Source organism: Pongo pygmaeus, chromosome 4 (genome assembly GCF_028885625.2).
Source record: "Pongo pygmaeus isolate AG05252 chromosome 4, NHGRI_mPonPyg2-v2.0_pri, whole genome shotgun sequence".
NCBI lineage: Eukaryota > Metazoa > Chordata > Mammalia > Primates > Hominidae > Pongo > Pongo pygmaeus.
Window position 1 is genome coordinate 183,510,861 of NC_072377.2, and position 19,630 is coordinate 183,530,490.

Below are 19,630 nucleotides of genomic sequence, written 5' to 3' on the forward strand. Positions count from 1 at the left end.
TTTTCAGGGAGCAGTGGGAGAGGTGATATGGAAATTAGAATGAACCCCCCACATCTGGTGATTGACGTTTTGGCCGAGCCTTCCTGTTAGAGGATGCACTAAGTAAATGACCTCTTGTGGTCACACTGAAATTCAAGATTCAGGATCGCAGAAAATGGAAGCTTTGCCTGTGATGTCCACCCACCAGACACTGCCCACGCGGACCCATCACGTGGGAAGGCTTGCGCGCCATGGTTTACATGGACTTAACGGTTGGAAAAACAGAAACGTGGCGGGGCACGGTGGCTCATGCCTGTAATCCTAGCACTTTGGGAGGCCGAGGTGGGTGGATTGCCTGAACTCAGGAGTTCGAGACCAGCCTGGGCAACATGGTAAAACCCCATCTCTACTAAATATACAAAAAATTAGCCAGGCATGGTGGTGCGTGCCTGTAATCCCAGCTACGCAGGAGGCTGAGGCACGAGAATCAACTGAACCCAGGAGGCAGAGGTAGCAGTGAGCTGAGATCGTGCTACTGCACTCTAGCCTGGGTGACAGGGAGAGATTTTGTCTCAAAAGCAAAAAACATAAACGTTCCCAGCTGCAAGGACCGTGGAGTGTGATGTCTCACACAAGAGACTATGCTACATGGAAAACACTCCTGTTTCTGGAATGAGCTGGAAATGGAGTCAGACTCCACGGGCCACCATGCAGTGGAGCAGTGTGAACCCTCCAACTTAGGCCCACCGCTGACAACAGCCAACAGCCATTCCCTGACTCAAAAGCCTGTGTGGGAAGGGAAACAGCAGCACGGTGAATCTGCAGGAGGACAAAGACCCTCACACTACACACACATATGCACACACATACACACGCATGCACACACCACACATACACCACACATACACACACAACACACACACATGCACACGTACACACGTGTACACACGCATGCATACACCACACACACATCCACACACACGAGCACAGCAAGGGCAGGACATGCTGAGGAACAGACACCACACACGCATGCACACACCACACATACATGCATTCACACACACACACACAGGAGCAGAGCAAGGGCAGAACACACTGAGGACAGGGTCACTCCACTCCCACAGGAGTGTGTGACTCCACTCCACAGGGAAGAAAGCCAAGAGTGTGAGAGGGGGTGGCAAGGAGCCCCCTCCCTAGCCCCTGTGCATGGTGTCTGAAATTTTTTTTTTTTTTTGAAACAGGGTCTCACTCTGTTGCTCAAGCAGGAGCTCAGTGGTGTGATCTCAGCTCACTGCAGCCTTGACCTCCTGGGCTCAAGTGATCCTCCCACCTCAGCCTCCCAAGTAGTTAAGACTACAGGCACACACCATGCCCAGCTAATATATATATTTTTTTGAGACAGAGTCTCACTCTGTCGCCCAGGCTGGAGTGCAGTGGCATCATCTCGGCTCACTGCAACCTCCATCTCCCTCGTTCAAGTGATTCCTGCCTCGGCCTCCCGAGTAGCTGGGATTACAGGCATATGCCACCACGCCTGGCTAATTTTGGGGGGTTTTTTTGGTAGAAAGGAGGTTTCACCATGTTGACCTAGCTGGCTGCAGCCTCCCAAAGTGCTGGGATTAAGGCGTGAGCCACACTGCCTAGCCACGGCTGATTTTTTTTTTTTTTTAATTTTTTGTAGAAACAGGGTCTCACTGTGTTGCTCAGCCTAGTCTTGAACTCCTGGGCTCAAGCAACCCTCCCGCCTCGGCATCCCAAAGTGCTGGGATTGCAGTGGTGAGCCACCGTGCCCGGCCCAGGCTACTTTTATACTCAACTCATATACGTGAAAAAAAAATTTTCATAAAGCAAATGTTTTCCCTCATCAGGCTCCGCGTGTATGAACTGGGAGTGTGGGGGTGTTCAAGATCCACATGAAATGACTCGATGGCTCCAAAAACCAGAACGGTTGATTTTGGCTTCAACTCTAAAATGATTGATTTGATTTCTTCCTTCAGGCGACGAATAAAAGGTGATGTCTTCTCTGCCATTTCATGTCACTGACTGACATGTCCCATGAAAATGAGTGAGTCACATTCGTTTCTGCCACCATCAAGGTCTCAGCAGGGCTCCTGACCTCCTTCCTGCTGCTCACCCTGCTTCCTGACCTCCTTCCTGCTGCACACCCTGCTTCCTGACCTCCTTCCTGCTGCACACCCTGCTTCCTGACCTCCTTCCTGCTGCTCACCCTGCTTCCTGACCTCCTTCCTGCTGCTCACCCTGCTTCCTGACCTCCTTCCTGCTGCTCACCCTGCTGGTGTCCCAGGTAAGACCATGGCCACTCCTGTGGCCAGAATGGACACCCTCCAGTTCCACATCATCCAGCTGACTTGCAAAGACAGGAGGGGTGTGGCTTCAGCAGGCACTAGGCAGCTCCCCCCACAGCTGCCCCTCAGCTTCCTGTGTCCCTGGAAAACCACCTAAGATGGAGCCACAGGTTGGTGCTAACTGCCCATTTCAAACTCATGACATTTTGGCCCAGCAACTCCACATCTAAGAATGGATCGCACAGACATATTCATTCATGTGCATAAAGACGTGTCACAGAATGTCTGTTGCTCACTGGTGACAGAGACAAAGCAATGTAGATGTTATCGACACAAGAAAGTCCACAGGAGGTGCACACATGCTACTCACACCACTACACAGTTAACGAACCCACAAGAGGCGTTCAGAACAGCGCCTGGCCCCAGCCCGATGAAGGAAAAAATTAAGCAGCCATGAAACAGAGTGAGGTCTGGACTGACATGGAACCGTCGCCAAAGAGTGAGGTCTGGGCTGACGCAGAACCGCCTCCAAAGGAGGAGATTTGGGCTGACACGGACCACTCCAAAGAGTGAGGTCTGGGCTGACGCAGAACCACCTCCAAAGAGTGAGGTCTGGGCTGACGCGGAACCGCCTCCAAAGAGTGAGGTCTGGGCTGACGCGGAACCGCCTCCAAAGAGTGAGGTCTGGGCTAACACGGAACCGTCTCCAAGACATTGTTCATACAAAGCAAGCATTCAGCATAACCCTGTCAGTCCAGAGGAAAGGACAGATATGTAAACACACACGCTCACACACATATGTCCATAGATATGCACACACACACGTGTGCACACACACGCACACGCCTACAGGGGCAACGATCCACAATGAGGCAATGAAAATGACTGGCATGGCTGCCTCTGGGCCCTGGGAGACACCCAACCTTTCCCCACACATCCTATTGGGGCTGCTTGAAATTTTTTCCATATCCAGGAAGATTTAAATTTTTTTATTTTAATTGAAAACTGTTATTAATTTCAAAAACGTTAAGGCAAGAAGGTGCAGATACACTCACAGCACCCTCATCTAGACAGGGAGACTCCATGGGTGGTCCTGGAGCGAAACAAATGCCACAACAGAGTGAGGGGTAAGTTCCAGCAGGAATCTCGGCCCTGGAGGGCAACAGGGAGCACCCCAACCCCACCATGGAGGCAAGGAGGTCACGGGGTATGCGCCCAGCCTGGGAGGACTGGAGCGGACGTGGCTGGGTGTCCTGGGCCTCGCCCCACATCCCCGAGGTCAGAATCTCAGAGGGCGGGGATGCGGTGGCCATGTGACAACCCCAAGTGGTTCTGATTCAGCCCTGGGTCAGAACCCCTGGACAAGAGCTCACAGGACTCAGGATGAAACAGAGCACCGAGCCAGCAGGTCACCTACGGCATGAGCGACATGGTTTAGCCTATGTCAGGAACCTGCCTCCCGCCCACCGCAGCCTAGGGCTGTCCCCAATTCACATAGGCGACAGTGACCCAAAACCAACATCCCCGGGAAGCCCCACCCACACCTACTTCCCACTCACAGAGGCAGAGGGCACGAGGGCACGAGGACACGAGGACACGAGGACACGAGGACACAGGCAAAGGTCTCTAGTCAAACTGCTCTGCTTTTTTTTTTTTTTTTTCCTGAGACAGGGTCTCACTCTGTCACCCAGGCTGGAGTGCAGTGGCACAATCACAGCTCACTGCAGCCTCGACCTCCTAACCTCAAGTGATTCTCCTGCCTCAGACTCCCACATACCTGGGACCACAGGTGTGAGCCACCACGCCCAGCTAATGTTCTGATTTTTTGTAGATGAGGTCGCTCTTTGTTGTCCAGGCTAGTCTCGAAGTCCCGGCCTCAAGGGATCCTCCTGCCTCAGCCTCACAAACTGCTGGGATTACAGGCATGAGCCACCACACCTGGCCATTGAACTGCTTTCTGAACAGGTCTCAATGTACCCATTCAGTTTCTTTTATTAGGGAACTATTCACCAAACAGGAAACCAGTGCCTGGAAGCCCCGAGCAGCACAGCATTCGTGGCCACCTCACTGTCCAGCAGAGCTGCTGAGAGTTGAGTCAAGGCATAGTGGCTCACACCTGTAATCCCACCATTTTGGGAAGCCAAGGTGGGAAGATCACTTGAGCTCAGGAGGTTGAGACCAGCCTGGGTAACACAGTGAGACCTTGTGTCTACAGAAAAGCAATTTTATTTTATTTTTTTAGAACGCAGTCTTGCTCTGTCACCGAGGCTGGCGTGCAGTGGCACAATCTCGGCTCACTGCAACCTCTGCCTCCTGGGTTCAAGCGATCCACCCACCCCAGCCTCCCAAGTAACTGGGATTACAGGCACCCACCACCATGCCTGGCTTTTTTGTATTTTTAGTAGAGAAAGGGTTTCACCGTGTTGGCCAGGCTGGTCTCAAACTCCCAACCTCAAGTGATCCACCTGCCTTGTCCTCCCAAAGTGTTGGGATTACAGGTGTGAGCCACCATGCCTGGCCTCTAGAAAAAAATTTTTTTAAAATTAGCCAGGCGTGGTGGAGTGCACCTGTAGTTTCAGCTACTCCTGGAGGCTGAGGCAGGAGGATTATTTGAGCCCAGGAGGTCGAGGCTGCAGTAAGCCATGATCACCACTGCACTCCAACCTGAGCAAGAGTGAGACTCTTTCAAAAGAAAAGATGAAAGGCAAAGGGAAAAAAGGGGGGAAAAGCAAAGGGAAAACAGGAAAGGAAGGGAGAGGAAAGGAGGGAGGGAGGGAGGGAAGCGGGGAGGGAGGACAGGTGGGTCACAGCACAGGCTGGGCCCAGTGCTGCAGGATGCGAAACTGCCAGCAAGGCTGCTGTTAGAACCCAGGTGGGGTCAAGCTGCTCCAAGGAAAAATCTAACTGTCTGATTCTTAGTGGGCAGGATCCTTCCAGTAAAAATGAAATGCCTCTGAGAAAATTGCTCCAAATTTTTGAGTTCTTTCCATTGTATCTTTCCTCTCAATACAAGACCCTGACATTTTAAATTGCCATGTCCCAGGGAGGCAGCCGAATCCTGCGTCCTCGTAGCTGCTGGGAGCTTTCTGCAGCTCCATAAGGACGCTGCACTGATGCTGCTGCCCAGGCTTCCTGCTCTGAAACGTCTGAGAAAGGACCCGGCACACGAGGGTTCATTGGTGGGGGTGTGGCTGGCACCAGAATTCTACGTTAGGGATTGGGGACAGGGGTGGGTTGTAGAGCAAATCCCTGCAGCTGAAAGAAAGCTGAATCATTTGTCCCAAGAACCATGGTAATTCACAGCTGGTCACAGAGCCGGGAGTGGCCTCTCCACAGTCACACATCAAAAACACTCCCCCCTTCCTGAGTCTGCGTGTGATCCCAGGGGTCTGTCCCCTTCACCGGTGTCTGTGTGAAATCCCAGGGGTCTGTCCCCCTCCTGCATCCGTGTGAGGTCCCAGGGGTCTGTCCCTCTCCTGCATCCATGTGAGGTCCCAGGGGTCTGTCCCCCTCCTGCATCCGTGTGAGGTCCCAGGGGTCTGTCCCTCTCCTGCATCCGTGTGAGGTCTCAGGGGTCTGTCCCCCTCCTGCATCCGTGTGAGGTCCCGGGGAGTCTCTCACAAGGGCACAGAAGGGCCCCGGGCATTGACCTTACAGGTCAGGCACGTGCCTGTGGCATTCCACTCGGCATAAAAACTCAGCAGAGAAGCACCGCCCAGGACCCTCACCTAGATCATTCTGGAAGCTCTTGATGTTTTGAGTTCTTCTTCTCTGGGGTAAAACACACTTCCTTTAACTTGTCCTAACCTTTTGTCTTTCAGTGCACAAGGGCAGGAAGCCCTCCAACACCTGAAGTTGGAGTTCTGGTTTCACGGTGTGGACTCCATGCTGCTGAGGCAGGGGGGCAGAGGAGCGGGGCCATCTTGACACTGTGCCCTGGGGAAGCCCTCACTGTGCAGCACAGGCAGCATCCCAGGGAAGCCCTCACCGTGTATAGCACAGGCCAGCACCCCGGGGAAGCCCTTACCATGTGTAGCCCAGGCAAGCAACCCAGGGAAGCCCTTACCGGGTGTCATGGGCCGGCGCCCGGGGAAGCCCTCACCGTTTATAGCACAGGGCAGCAACCCAGGGAAGCCTTCACTGGATTTAGCACAGACTGTCGCCTGGGGAAGCCTTTACCGTGATGTAGCACAGGAGGATGTCACTGCTGGTCATGTTGCTGTGCAGCAGGTGCTCCGTCCGATGCTGGATGACGGTGCCCTGCGGGGGAGACAGGGGACAGTGGGTGCTATCTATTAGGCGTACAGTACTAGGGTACCTGGCCCACGTGCCACTCAGATGCTGCCAGAAGCAGCCCCAGCAGATCCCCAATTTCTTTCCTGGTAGAAACAGACTTTGGAGGCTCCCCCTTCTCCCTTGTGATGAGCCATGCCCCCACGTCCCTCTGCCACCCGAAAGCTGAGCGTGGCTTGTAGCCTGGAGAAGACCTGACACTCATGCCTGCCTTTGAGTTCTCGGTACTCGGGCCATCAAGGGCACCATGGAGGCCCACCAGCTTCGGGCAGAAGAGAAGTGACCCTTATTGAGAAGAGTCAAAGAACAAAAGACCAGGGCCTGACTGTTCCAGGACGGGTGCTAGCCCACCCTCGTAGGGACAGGGATCAGGGGGTTGAGCCAACTGAGAGAAATGGGGAAATGAGCTATAGGGAGAGCAGAAGTGTGGGGAAAGGAAAGAGAGATCAAACTGTTACTGTGTCTATGTAGAAAGTAGACATAAGAGACTCCATTTTGTTCTGTACTAAGAAAAATTCTTATGCCTTGAGATGCTGTTAATCTGTAACCCTACCCCCAACCCTGTGCTCACAGAAACATGTGTTGTGTCCACTGAAGGTTTAATGGATTTAGGGCTATGCAGGATGTGCTTTGTTAAACAAATGCTTGAAGGCAGCATGCTTGTTAAAAGTCATCACCACTCCCTAATCTCAAGTACCCAGGGACACAAAACACTGCGGAAGGCCGCAGGGACCTCTGCCTAGGAAAGCCAGGTATTGTCCAAGGTTTCTCCCCATGTGATAGTCTGAAATATGGCCTCATGGGAAGGGAAAGACCTGACCGTCCCCCAGCCCAACACCCGTAAAGGGTCTGTGCTGAGGAGGATTAGTAAAAGAGAAAGACCTCTACGCAGTTGAGATAGAGGAAGGCATCTGTCTCCTGCTCGTCCCTGGGTAATGGAATGTCTCGGTGTAAAACCTGATTGTATGTTCCAGCTACTGAGATAGGAGAAAACCGCCTTAAGGCTGGAGGTGAGACATAGTGACGGCAATACTGCTCTTTAATGCACCAGATATGTTTAAGTATGTGCACATCAAAGCACAGCACGTTTTCTAGCCTTGTTTATGACACAGAGACATTTGTTCACATGTTTTCCTGCTGACCCTCTCCCCACTATTACCCTATTGTCCTGCCACATCCCCCTCTCCCAGACGGTAGAGATAATGATCAATAAATACTGAGGGAACTCAGAGACTGGTGCAGGCACGGGTCCTCCATATGCTGAGCACTGATCCCCCTGGGCCCACTTTTCTTTCTCTACACTTTGTCTCTGTGTCTTTCTTTTCTCAAGTCTCTCGTTCCACATGATGAGAAACACCCACGGGTGTGGAGGGGCAGGCCACCCCTTCACTGAAGAGCTGGCCCAGAGGAGAGCCTGGAGCAGCATGGGGGCAAGAGCCACGGTGTGGACCAAGCGTCCTGACTCCCGGAGACCAGCCCAGAAGGAGTCCTAGTGCGACGTAAGAATTCAACCCGAGTCAGAAAGAAGCTCTTATCAAGCCCACGGGTAGAGGAGGATCAGAGAAAGTAAGATGTGATACCGGTTATTAGAAAAGCACCACTTTTGGCCGGGTGCAGTGGCTCACGACTGTAATCCCAGCACTTTAGGAGGCTGAGGCGGGTGGATCACGAGGTCAGAAGTTCGAGACCAGCCTGGCCAACACAGTGAAACCCCGTCTCCATTAAAAAAAAAAAAAAAAAATTAGCCAGGGGTGCTGGCGGGCCCCTGTAATCCCAGCTACTTGGGAGGCTGAGGCAGGAGATCGCTTGAACCTGGGAAGCAGAGATTGCAGTGAGCCAATATCGCACCACTGTACTCCAGCCTGGGTGACGGAACAAGACTCCGTCTCAAAAAAAAGCAAAGCAAAGCACTATACTGACCCAGGCATTTTATTTCTGAAGGTGGCCCAGTGAAATCATGAAAATGAAAGACACTGACATCGTGTCCCCCCGACAGATGCAGGGAGAAGTACGCATCATTTCCAAGGTGTTCCTACCAAAGTTGCATCATCTGGACCTAACCACGAGGAGGTATCAGACAGACCCAAAGAGAGCCATTCTGCTAAACCAGGAGCCTGAGCTCTTCAAAAACATCAGTGTCATGAAAGACAAAGAAAGCCCGAAGAACTGCTACAGATCCAAGGACATGAAGGAGACCTGACAACTGAAGAGGCCTGAGCTGCTAGGACACTACTGGGAAACTGGTGACCTGTGAGTATGGACTGTAGATTAGGTGACAGCATTGCACCAACGTCAACCTTCCTGAATTTTTTATTTTTCATTTTGAGACGGAGTCTCGCTCTGTCGCCCAGGCTGGAGAGCAGTGGTGCGATCTCGGCTCACTGCAAGCTCCGCCTCCTGGGTTCACGGCATTCTCCTGCCTCAGCCTCCCAAGTAGCTGGGACTACAGGCGCCCGCCACCACGCCTGGTTCATTTTTTGTATTTTTACTAGAGACGAGGTTTCACCGTGTTAGCCAGGATGGTCTCGATCTCCTGACCTCGTGATCCACCCGCCTCGGCCTCCCAAAGTGCTAGGATTACAGGCGTGAGCCACCGCACTTGGCCAACCTTCCTGAATTTGATGAGCGTGCCACATGCTCTTCTGTAAGAGAATGTTCTTGTTCTTGGGAGACACGTGCTGAAATATTAAAGGGTGAAAGATCATGATGGCTCCAACATACTCTTAATTGGTTCAGCAAAAAGCAAAATAACATGTGTATACTATGCCATTTTATAAAGGGACTTCAGTGTTCCTGGATTTTGATATCCACAGGGGGTCCTGGAACCAATCCCCCCAGGATAAAGAGGGATAACTGTATTCTGAAAAATAAACTTTGTAAAGCAAAAAAAAAAAAAAAAAAAAGTGTATATACGCAGAGAGAAAGGAAAAAAAAAGGCAAAAGAGGCTTTTAGAACATTTTAAAAATGGATGTTGACATCAGGCACAGTGGCTCATGCCTGTAATTCCAGCACTCAGGAGGCCGAGGTGAGAGAATCACTTGAGCCCAAGAGTTCATGACCAGACTGGGCAACACAGCAAGACCCTGTCTCTACACTACAAAAACAAAAAAGTAGCATGTGCCTGTGGTCCAAGTTACTTGCAAGACTGAGGTGGGAGGATCGCTTGTGCCCAGGAGGTAGAGGTTGCAGTAAGCCATGATCACGCCACTGTACTCCAGCCTGGGCAACAAAGTGAGAACCTATCTCAAAAAAAAAAAAAAAAAAAAAGGACATTGAAACTGTTAAAAAGATAATGTTAACTGGGTCAAATGGTATTTCTAGTTCTAGATCCCTGAGGAATCGCCACACTGACATCCACAATGGTTGAACTAGTTGTTTACAGTCCCACCAACAGTGTAAAAGTGTTCCTATTTCTCCACATCCTCTCCAGCACCTGTGGTTTCCTGACTTTTTAATGACTGCCATTCTAACTGGTGTGAGATGGTATCTCATTGTGGTTTTGATTTGCATTTCTCTGATGGCCAGTGATGGTGAGCATTTTTTCATGTGTTTTTTAGCTGCATAAATGTCTTCTTTTGAGAAGTGTCTGTTCATATCCTTCGCCCACTTTTTGATGGGGTTGTTTTTTTCTTGTAAATTTGTTTGAGTTCATTGTAGATTCTGGATATTAGCCCTTTGTCAGATGAGTAGGTTGCGAAAATTTTCTCCCATTTTGTAGGTTTCCTGTTCACTCTGATGGTAGTTTCTTTTACTGTGCAGAAGCTCTTTAGTTTAATTAGATCCCATTTGTCAATTTTGGCTTTTGTTGCCATTGCTTTTGGTGTTTTAGACATGAAGTCCTTGCCCATGCCTATGTCCTGAATGGTAATGCCTAGGTTTTCTTCTAGGGTTTTTATGGTTTTAGGTCTAACGTTTAAGTCTTTAATCCATCTTGAATTCATTTTTGTGTAAGGTGTAAGGAAGGGATCCAGTTTCAGCTTTCTACATATGGCTAGCCAGTTTTCCCAGCACCATTTATTAAATAGGGAATCCTTTCCCCATTGCTTTTGTCAGGTTTGTCAAAGATCAGATAGTTGTAGATATGTGGCATTATTTCTGAGGGCTCTGTTGTGTTCCATTGATCTATATCTCTGTTTTGGTACCAGTACCATGCTGTTTTGGTTACTGTAGCCTTGTAGTATAGTTTGAAGTCAGGTAACGTGATGCCTCCAGCTTTGTTCCTTTGGCTTAGGATTGACTTGGCGATACAGGCTCTTTTTTCGTTCCATATGAACTTTAAAGTAGTTTTTTCCAATTCTGTGAAGAAAGCCATTGGTAGCTTGATGGGGATGGCATTGAATTATTACTGCGTATATACCCAAAGGAATATAAATCATGCTGCTATAAAGACACATGCACATGTATGTTTATTGCGGCACTATTCACAATAGCAAAGACTTGGAACCAACCCAAATGTCCAACAATGATAAGACTGGATTAAGAAAATGTGGCACATATACACCATGGAATACTATGCAGCCATAAAAAATGATGAGTTCATGTCCTTTGTAGGGACATGGATAAAACTGGAAATCATCATTCTCAGTACACTACAGCAAGGACAAAAAACCAAACACCGCGTATTCTCACTCATAGGTGGGAATTGAACAATGAGAACACATGGACACAGGAAGGGGAACATCACACTCTGGGGACTGTTGTGGGGTGGGGGGAGGGGGGAGGGATAGCTTTAGGAGATATACCTAATGCTAAATGACGAGTTAATGGATGCAGCACACCAGCATGGCACATGTACATATATGTAACTAACCTGTACATTGTGCACATGTACCCTAAAACTTAAAGTATAATAATAATAAAATTAAAAAAAAAAAAAAGAAACTCAAAAAAAAAAAAAAAAGATAATGTTAACAATGGAAGAATCCAGCTGAAGAATCCATGGAGCTTACTATTCAGGCAACTTTTCTATAGGTTCCCTAGGTGTTTTATTTTTTTCAAAAACAAAAGGTTTGGTTGGCCATGGTGGCTCACGCTGTAATCCCAGCGCTTTGGGAGGCCAAGGCAGGCAGATCACATGAGCCCAGGGGTTTGAGACCAGCCTGGGTAACATGGCAAAACCCTATCTCTACAAAAAAAAAAAGCCAAAACAAACAAAAAAACTAGTAGGGCATAGTGGCACATGCCTATAGTCCCAGCTACGTGGGAGAATGAGGTGGGAGGATTGCTTAAGCCCAGGAGGTGAAGGTTGCAGTGAGCCAAGATTGTACCACTGCACTCCAGCCTGGGTGACACAGCAAGACTCCATCTCAAAATAAATAAATAAATAAAAGGTTAAAAGTCACTAACCTATATATATAAATTCTATTGCATAGTAGTGATGTATTATTTCAGGTGCTTTAACAGAGTTAGACTTTTGGTGAAATAAGAAAAATTAAAAGCATGTGTCATGGGCTGAACTGTGTAACCCCAAAATTCGTATGTTGAAGCCCTAATCCCAAGTATCTCAGAATGTGACTAAATGGGCCTTTAAAAGGTGACTGAGTTTAAATGAGGCTGTCAGAGCAGGCCCAGTTCCGGTATGACTAGGGTCCTTAGGAGAAGAAGCTTGGACACACACAGAGACACCAGGGGTGTTGGATGAGAACACAGCAAGAAGGCGGCTGTCCACAAGCCGAAGAGAGAGGCCTCGGATGAGAACAACTGTGCGGCACGTTGGTGTTGAAGCCACACAGCCTGTGGTATTGTTATGGCAGCCCTAACACACACACAGCACAGGTAGGCTCTTTCTCCGTTAATTGGACTCTATAACCTAACCAGTGGCTTTCACATTTTTTACCACAACCCACGGTCAGACTTAAGTTTTACAATGCCCTCAGCATGTGCACACATCCATGTATACTCCGTGTAATGACAGCTTCATAAAACAACACCCATATCTCTTATCAGCCTATTCTGTGCTAACATTTTAATTTTTTGAGACAGGGTCTGGCATTTGTTGCCAGCTGGAGTGCAGTGGCATGATCTTGGCTCACTGCACCCTCTGCCTCCTGGGTTCAAGCAATTGTCCCACCTCAACCTCCCAAGTACCTGGGACTATAGGTGTGTGGCACCACGTCCAGCTATTTTTTGTATTTTTTAGTAGAAATGGGGTTTGGCCATGTTGGCCAGGCTGGTCTCAAACTCCTGGGCTCAAAGCAATCTGCCCACCTCAGGCTCCCAAAGTACTGGGGTAATAGGCGTGAGCCATTGCACCTGGCTCTGTGCTAATATTATCTATTCTTGTCCATTCTGATTCATTCTTTTTAAAATACTGGGAGGGCCCACCTATTGAGTTCACAATCCCCCAGGTGGTCCGGACCTGCAGGGTGAATGTAGCTGGTTCAGCCAGCCCATCCCCCACCCCCAAGACACGGTGCACTGTATAGTGATATCCAAGCCTGTCACCATGGTGGCAGGTGCCATCCCAGCCCGCGGAGTGGCAGCTCTCCACTGTCCTGGGCCCAGTGTCGGATCTCTGCGCAGCACCCCACTTGGAGAGAAGCTGCACGCTGGACTTTCCAAGGATGGGGTGCAGTTTGACAACTCCAGAACTGCCATCATCAGCTGGGAGGCCCTACTGGAGCAAACAGACAATGTGAGGCCCCTGCAGAGCCTTCCCTGAGACCTACCCCAGCAGAATGCACCATGCACTTGGGTGTGCCCGTGGTGCCCGATAAGAACATGAACAGTGGGTGGCTGAAGGGCAGCTGCTCGAACTCCAATTGTGGGACTTGCTCGCTGGTGCAGGTGGCAAGAAAGTCATCTAGAAACACTGTGGGCCGCAACGCAGGGAAACACACCATGGACATCCCAGAATGTTGGACCGGACCCACCGATTCCACCCGTACACTTCCCTCTGATTCTACCCCAGAAAAACCAGGATTTCAGGGGGACAGTGGCCTGATGTGGAAAAGTTTCCGGGACCAGGGGAGGAAGTCAGATCTCAGAGGTTCAAGCTAATTGAAGGAAAACTCATTGAATGAAAGAAGGTTTCAAGTTCCTTAATCAGCACTGCTGACAGGGCCAAGGGCTGTCTTTTAGAGAATCTTTTAAGTGTTTTCATAACCACCGTGGAGAAGGATTACTTACGATTAATAAGCCGTGTGTGTACAAACACTGCTGAAGGGGGCTTTGGAAATGGCCTTGAAGTCTTCTGAGCCCGTTTTATTTGTTTACTATTGATCACCTAATTAGCAAATGCTTTGTTTCCAATGATTACCCAAAAAAAAAACGCACTTGCCAAGTGGGTCTTCTGAATTCAGATGCTTCCCCCATGGGGAGAAGGCAGAGGAGGAGGTGCCAGGTTAATGAGCCCATCCTACAGACATGGGGCCAATTTCCTAAACCACAGCTCAATGACAGAGAACTGTTAGGCAAATATCATGCGTTACCACTAACTTACTAGATCCTGAGGTTTACAATAGCAAAATACAAGTATCTGTCCAAGAACAAATAAAATTAATCCCAGCTATTGACTGTCACCCAGGAAGTGTGCCCAGGCTTACCCCCAAAGCTGGCAGGCAGCATCGCTACAGGTGGCCAGGAACCACCGAAGGGGCGACAGGTTTGTTTTCTGTGCTAGAAACAGCTGCAGAAGCCACAAGCCATCTTGGGAAAAGGTGGTTTTCTATTTTGAGATCAGCAGCAACATCCATCTCAAAACTCTAGCCCTATGTGCAATTGACAAGCAGAACTTTCTTTCAGGGAAGGCGGTGGGAATTGGTTAAACACAGGCTGCAGCCATTTGCTAAGGATAATTACTCTGAAATACAAATGCCATACATGCTAAAATGAAGAATTTTGCTGTCTTGCATGAGAAGGCGTCCTTAAAGATAAGGGTTTCTGTAGGGTCCAGCCCCACAGGGTCAGTGGGTTTTCTCCCTGTGTGCAGAGACAAGAGATTGTAGAAATAAAGACACAAGACAAAGAGATAAAAGAAAAGACAGCTGGGCACGGGGGACCACTACCACCAAGATGCGGAGACCGGTAGTGGCCCCGAATGCCAGGCTGCGCTGTTATTTATTGGATACAAAGCAGAAGGGGCAGGGTAAAAAATGAGTCATCTCCAATGATTGACAAGGTCACGTGAGTCACGTGTCCACTGGACAGGGGGCCCTTCCCTGCCTGGCTGTTGAGGCAGAGAGAGAGGGAGAGAGGACAGCTTATGCCATTATTTCTGCGTATCACAGACTTTTAGTACTTTCACTAATTTTGCTACTGTTAGCTAAAAGGCAGAGCCAGCTGTACAGGATGGAACATGAAGGCGGACTAGGAGCATGACCACTGAAGCACAGCATCACAGGGAGACGGTTAGGCCTCCGGATAACCGCGGGCAGGCCTGACTGATGTCAGGCCCTCCACAAGAGGTGGAGAGTAGAGTCTTCTCTAAACTCCCCTGGGGAAAGGGAGACTCCCTTTCCCAGTCTGCTAAGTAGCAGGTGTTTTTCCTTGGCACTGATGCTACCACTAGACCACGGTCCGCTTGGCAACGGGCATCTTCCCAGACGCTGGAGTTACCGCTAGACCAAGGAGCCCTCTGGTGGCCTTCTCTGGGCATAACAGAAGGCTCGCACTCTTGTTTTCTGGTCATTTCTCACTATGTCCCCTCAGCTCCTATCTCTGTACGGCCTGGTTTTTCCTAGGTTATGATTATAGAGCGACGAGTATAATATTGGAAAGAAGAGCAATTGCTACAAACTACTGATGAATGATATTCATATATAATCACATCTATGATCTAGATCTTGTATAAGTCTTGTTGTTTTATATATTTTATTACACTGGAACAACCCGTGCCCTCGGCCTCTTGCTTCGGCACCTGGATGGCTTGCCGCCCACAGGTTTCTCCTGGGTAAGACAACGGTGGTTTAAAAGGGCATCCGAAATAATTCAACTCTAAGCAAGGAACAAAGCCGTCTGCTCCAGTGTGTCAGGAAAACTATTCACTGTGGAACTTCACAGCCGATGAAAACCCCATCCCACCTCCACCTCCTGTAAGAACCCCATTACAAAGTGCCCAATCTAATCAGATACTTCACACAGAGAAAAGCCTTTTCTTTCAAATGGCCCATAAATCACAGTACATAACGATTATCTTTGTCGCTCTTTTAAGAATGAAAAGTCCACAGGGTGGCTCCGCCCATCAGTTCTCTGCAGATGGGCACGTTGGTGTTTCTGGTTTAAGCCCGTCAGTTCTCTGCAGATGGGCACGTTGGTGTTTCTGGTTTATCTGTGGCATCCACAATCGAAGGATGAACTGCAGTGGGAATCCAGACCCTTGGGTGTTGAGACAGGGAGCTTTTGCATTGTGTCAGGCTAAATGAAGTGGCTAACACGATTTTGCTGGATGCCCTCATTAAAATATCAACTGCTGAAGAGTATCATTCAGAAAAATCAAAGCCAGGCCACCACGGGTCTGGTAAACCCTGTCTGGTTTCCTCTCCAACTAGACTGCGACTCCTGTAGGACAAGACACATGCTTTGTACCTCTTGGTGCCCCTGAGAACACCCTGACAGATGGTAATAAGCCATGCACCAACTACCGCTTACTGGAACAAAAAGGCCTCCACCATCTCCTCCTCTCTTCCATGTCTGCTCCCCATGGCTGGCATGAGGACACCCTGCCATGTCTGTGCAGGCCCTCCTCACCAGGCCTCAAGGAACTACGCACGAGGCGCCTCCCAGCAGCCCAGACCCAAGGCTCAAGGGAAAGCTTACCCTGCGAGGGTAAACGCCTGAGCTCAGAACCCTCTCCCCACAGCTGTTTCAAGAAAAACTAAAGGAAGGTAACTCCAAGAACTTTGGGACAAATTCAGCTTTCACTAAACCATAATCCATTTCTGTAATCTCTATTCAAAATTAATGTTTTTGGGCCAGGTGCGGTGGCTCATGCCTGTAATCCTAACACATAGGGAGGCCGAGGCGGGCAGATCATGAGGTCAAGAGTTCAAGACCAGCCTGGTCAACATGGTGAAACCCCGTCTCTAATAAGAATACAAAAATTAGCCAGGCATGGTGGTGTATGCCTGTAAGCCCAGCTACTCGGGAGGCTGAGGCAGAAGAATCGCTTGAAACCGGGAGATGGAGGTTGCAGTGAGCCGAGATCACACCATTGCACTCCAGCCTAGGCGACAGAGCAAGACTCCGTCTCAAAAAAAAAAGATTCTTACAATTCTCTTTGGTACACAAAACATGTGGTTTAATCTTTCATAAATGTCAGAAAAGCCAAGGAAGATGCCATCAGCAATGGGAACCACACGCATGTCTTAAAAGGTGAAAAATAAGGCCTGGCGCGGTGACTATGCCTGTAATCCCAGCATGCTGGGAGGCTGAGGCGAGTGGATCACCTGAGGTCGGGAGTTCAAGACCAGCCTGGCCAACATGGTGAAACCCCGTCTCTACTAAAAATACAAAAATTAGCCGGGCATGGTGGTGGGCAGAAGAATCGCTTGAACCCGGGAGGCGGAGGCTGCAATGAGCCGAGATCGTTCCACTGTACTCCAGCCCTGGCAACAGGGCGAGACTCCATTTCAAAAAAAAAAAAAAACAAAAGAGATTCTCCTGCCTCAGTCTCCTGAGTAGCTGGGATTACAGGTGCCCATCACCACGCCTGGCTAATTCCTGTATTTTCAGTAGAGAACATGGTTCCACCATGTCTGCCAGGCTGTCTCAAACTCCTGACCTCATTGGATCCGCCCACCTCGCCTCTCAAAGTGCCGGGATTACAGGCGTGAGCCACCACACCCGGCCTGATGTGTTTAAATATATTAAGCACACTATAGCGGATCATACAGTGACTGAGGTCTTTACCGGTCTAGCTCTGTTGTACTGTTCATGGCGGCTTCTTTGCTTATACATTTTCTAATGTTTATTTGTTGAAATGTTCTCTCTGGGAGTCTGTGAGGCCTGGGATGACCATTTATTTGTCTGAACTAGACTTCCATTAGCCTCTGAAAGGCACCTGGAGGAACTATGGATGAAGATCTACTTTATTTTTCATGGAAAAAATTTAAATGTATGCAAAAATAGACTAAATAGTATAATGAACTCCCATTGCCCATTACCCAGCTTCAAAAGTGATTAACTTATGGCCAATATTGTTTCAACAGTAGCCACACGCATCTATCTCTGTTGTATTATTTTGACGTCAAAAAACACGGCGAGGTGCAGTGGCTCACCCCTGTAATCCCAGCACTTTGGGAGGCCGAGGCAGGTGGATCATTTGAGGTCAGGAGTTCAAGATCAGCCTGATCCATATGGTGAAACTCTGTCTCTACTAAAAATACAAAAATTAGCCAGGCGTGGTGGTGCACGCCTGTAATCCCAGCTACTCGGGAGGCTGAGGCAGGAGAATAGCTTGAGCCTGGGAGGCAGAGGCTGTGGTAAGCTGAGATCACACCACTGCACTCCAGTCTGGGCAACAGAGTGAAAAACTGTCTCAAAAACAAAAACATACAAAAAACCCCCAGCCATTATACCATTCTGAAATAAATATTTCAGTAACTCTAAAAGGAATTTTTAAAACCCACTATACTATTGTCATGCCTAAGTTTTTTGAGATGGAGTTTTGCTCTTTTCACCTAGGCTGGAGTGCAATGGTGCGATCTCAGCTCACTGCAACCTCCACCTCCCAGGTTCAAGCAATTCTCCTGCCTCAGCCTCGCGAGTAGCTGGGATTACAAGCATGTGTCACCATGCCGAGCTAATTTTGTATTTTTAGTAAAGACGGGGTTTCTCCATGTTGGCCAGACTGGTCTCGAACTCCCGACCAGGTGATCGATCTGGATGCCTCGGCCTCCCAAAATGCTGGGATTACAGGCATGAGCCACTGCACCTGGCCACTTAAAAAAAATTAATTATTTAATATCAAATATCCAGCAAGTTTAACATTTTCCAGTTCTTATAAATATCACATTTTTAAAAGATTGCTTGAATCAGAATCCAAGTAAGATCTACATATTACAATCAGGTGAAATGTCTCAAGGCATTTGTCATCTGTAGGTTTCCCCTCTAGCTTTTTTTCCTTCTCAATATATCTGTTGAAAAAAGGAACTGGGTACTTTGCCCTGGTTTTGGCTGATGGTATCCCTGTGGTATCATTTAATATGTTCCCCTATTTCTTATATTTCCTGGAAATTGGTAGTTACAACTAAAGACTTGATCAGTTTTTGGTTACAATTTTTTTTTCCGAAATATATATTAGGTACTCAATTCCTTCCTAGCTTCTAATGCAGAGACCTGCCCTCTAACCCCGCCATCTCTGGCTCTCTCTCACACACACACACACACACACAATTGCAATTATAAATGACTTTCAACCTATCACAAATCAAATTCCAAGCCAGAACTTTTATTCGCTTACTCGTTTATCTAATATCTATTTAACAGCTATAATTGTTTATGTTTTAGCAGCTACAGATTGTTAAGTATTACAAAGTATAGCAGTGCTTCTCAATCTACATGTGCATAAGAAATAGTTGTGTGGGGAACTCAGTAGACCCTCTTCCCAGCAAAACAACACTTAACCAATGAAAATTATTAAAAACACACCATTTAACGTCTCTGGGACCAGGTGCAGTGGATCACACCTGTAATTCCAGGATGCTGGGACGCCAAAATGGGAGGATCCCTTGAACCCAGGAATTTGAGACCAACCTAGGCAACAAAGTGAGACCAATGTTCACCTAGAAAATTTTTAAAAATCAGCCAGGCGTGGCGGCATGCACCTGTAGTCCTAGCTACTCAGGTGGCTGAGGTGGGAGGATCCCTTGAGCACAGGAGTTTGAGGCTGCAGGGAGCCCAGATTGTGCCAGTGCACTCCAGCCTGGGTGACAGAGACTCTGTCTCTAAATAAATAAATAAAGTGTCTGGAAATTGTTCTAAAGGCATACAGCAAATGAAGAGACGGGGGAACAAAGAAAGACATGAGACACAGAAAACAAGAATGACAGACACAGATCCAACCATATAATACAAACAATCCTTAAATGAGAACAGATTAAACAATCCAATT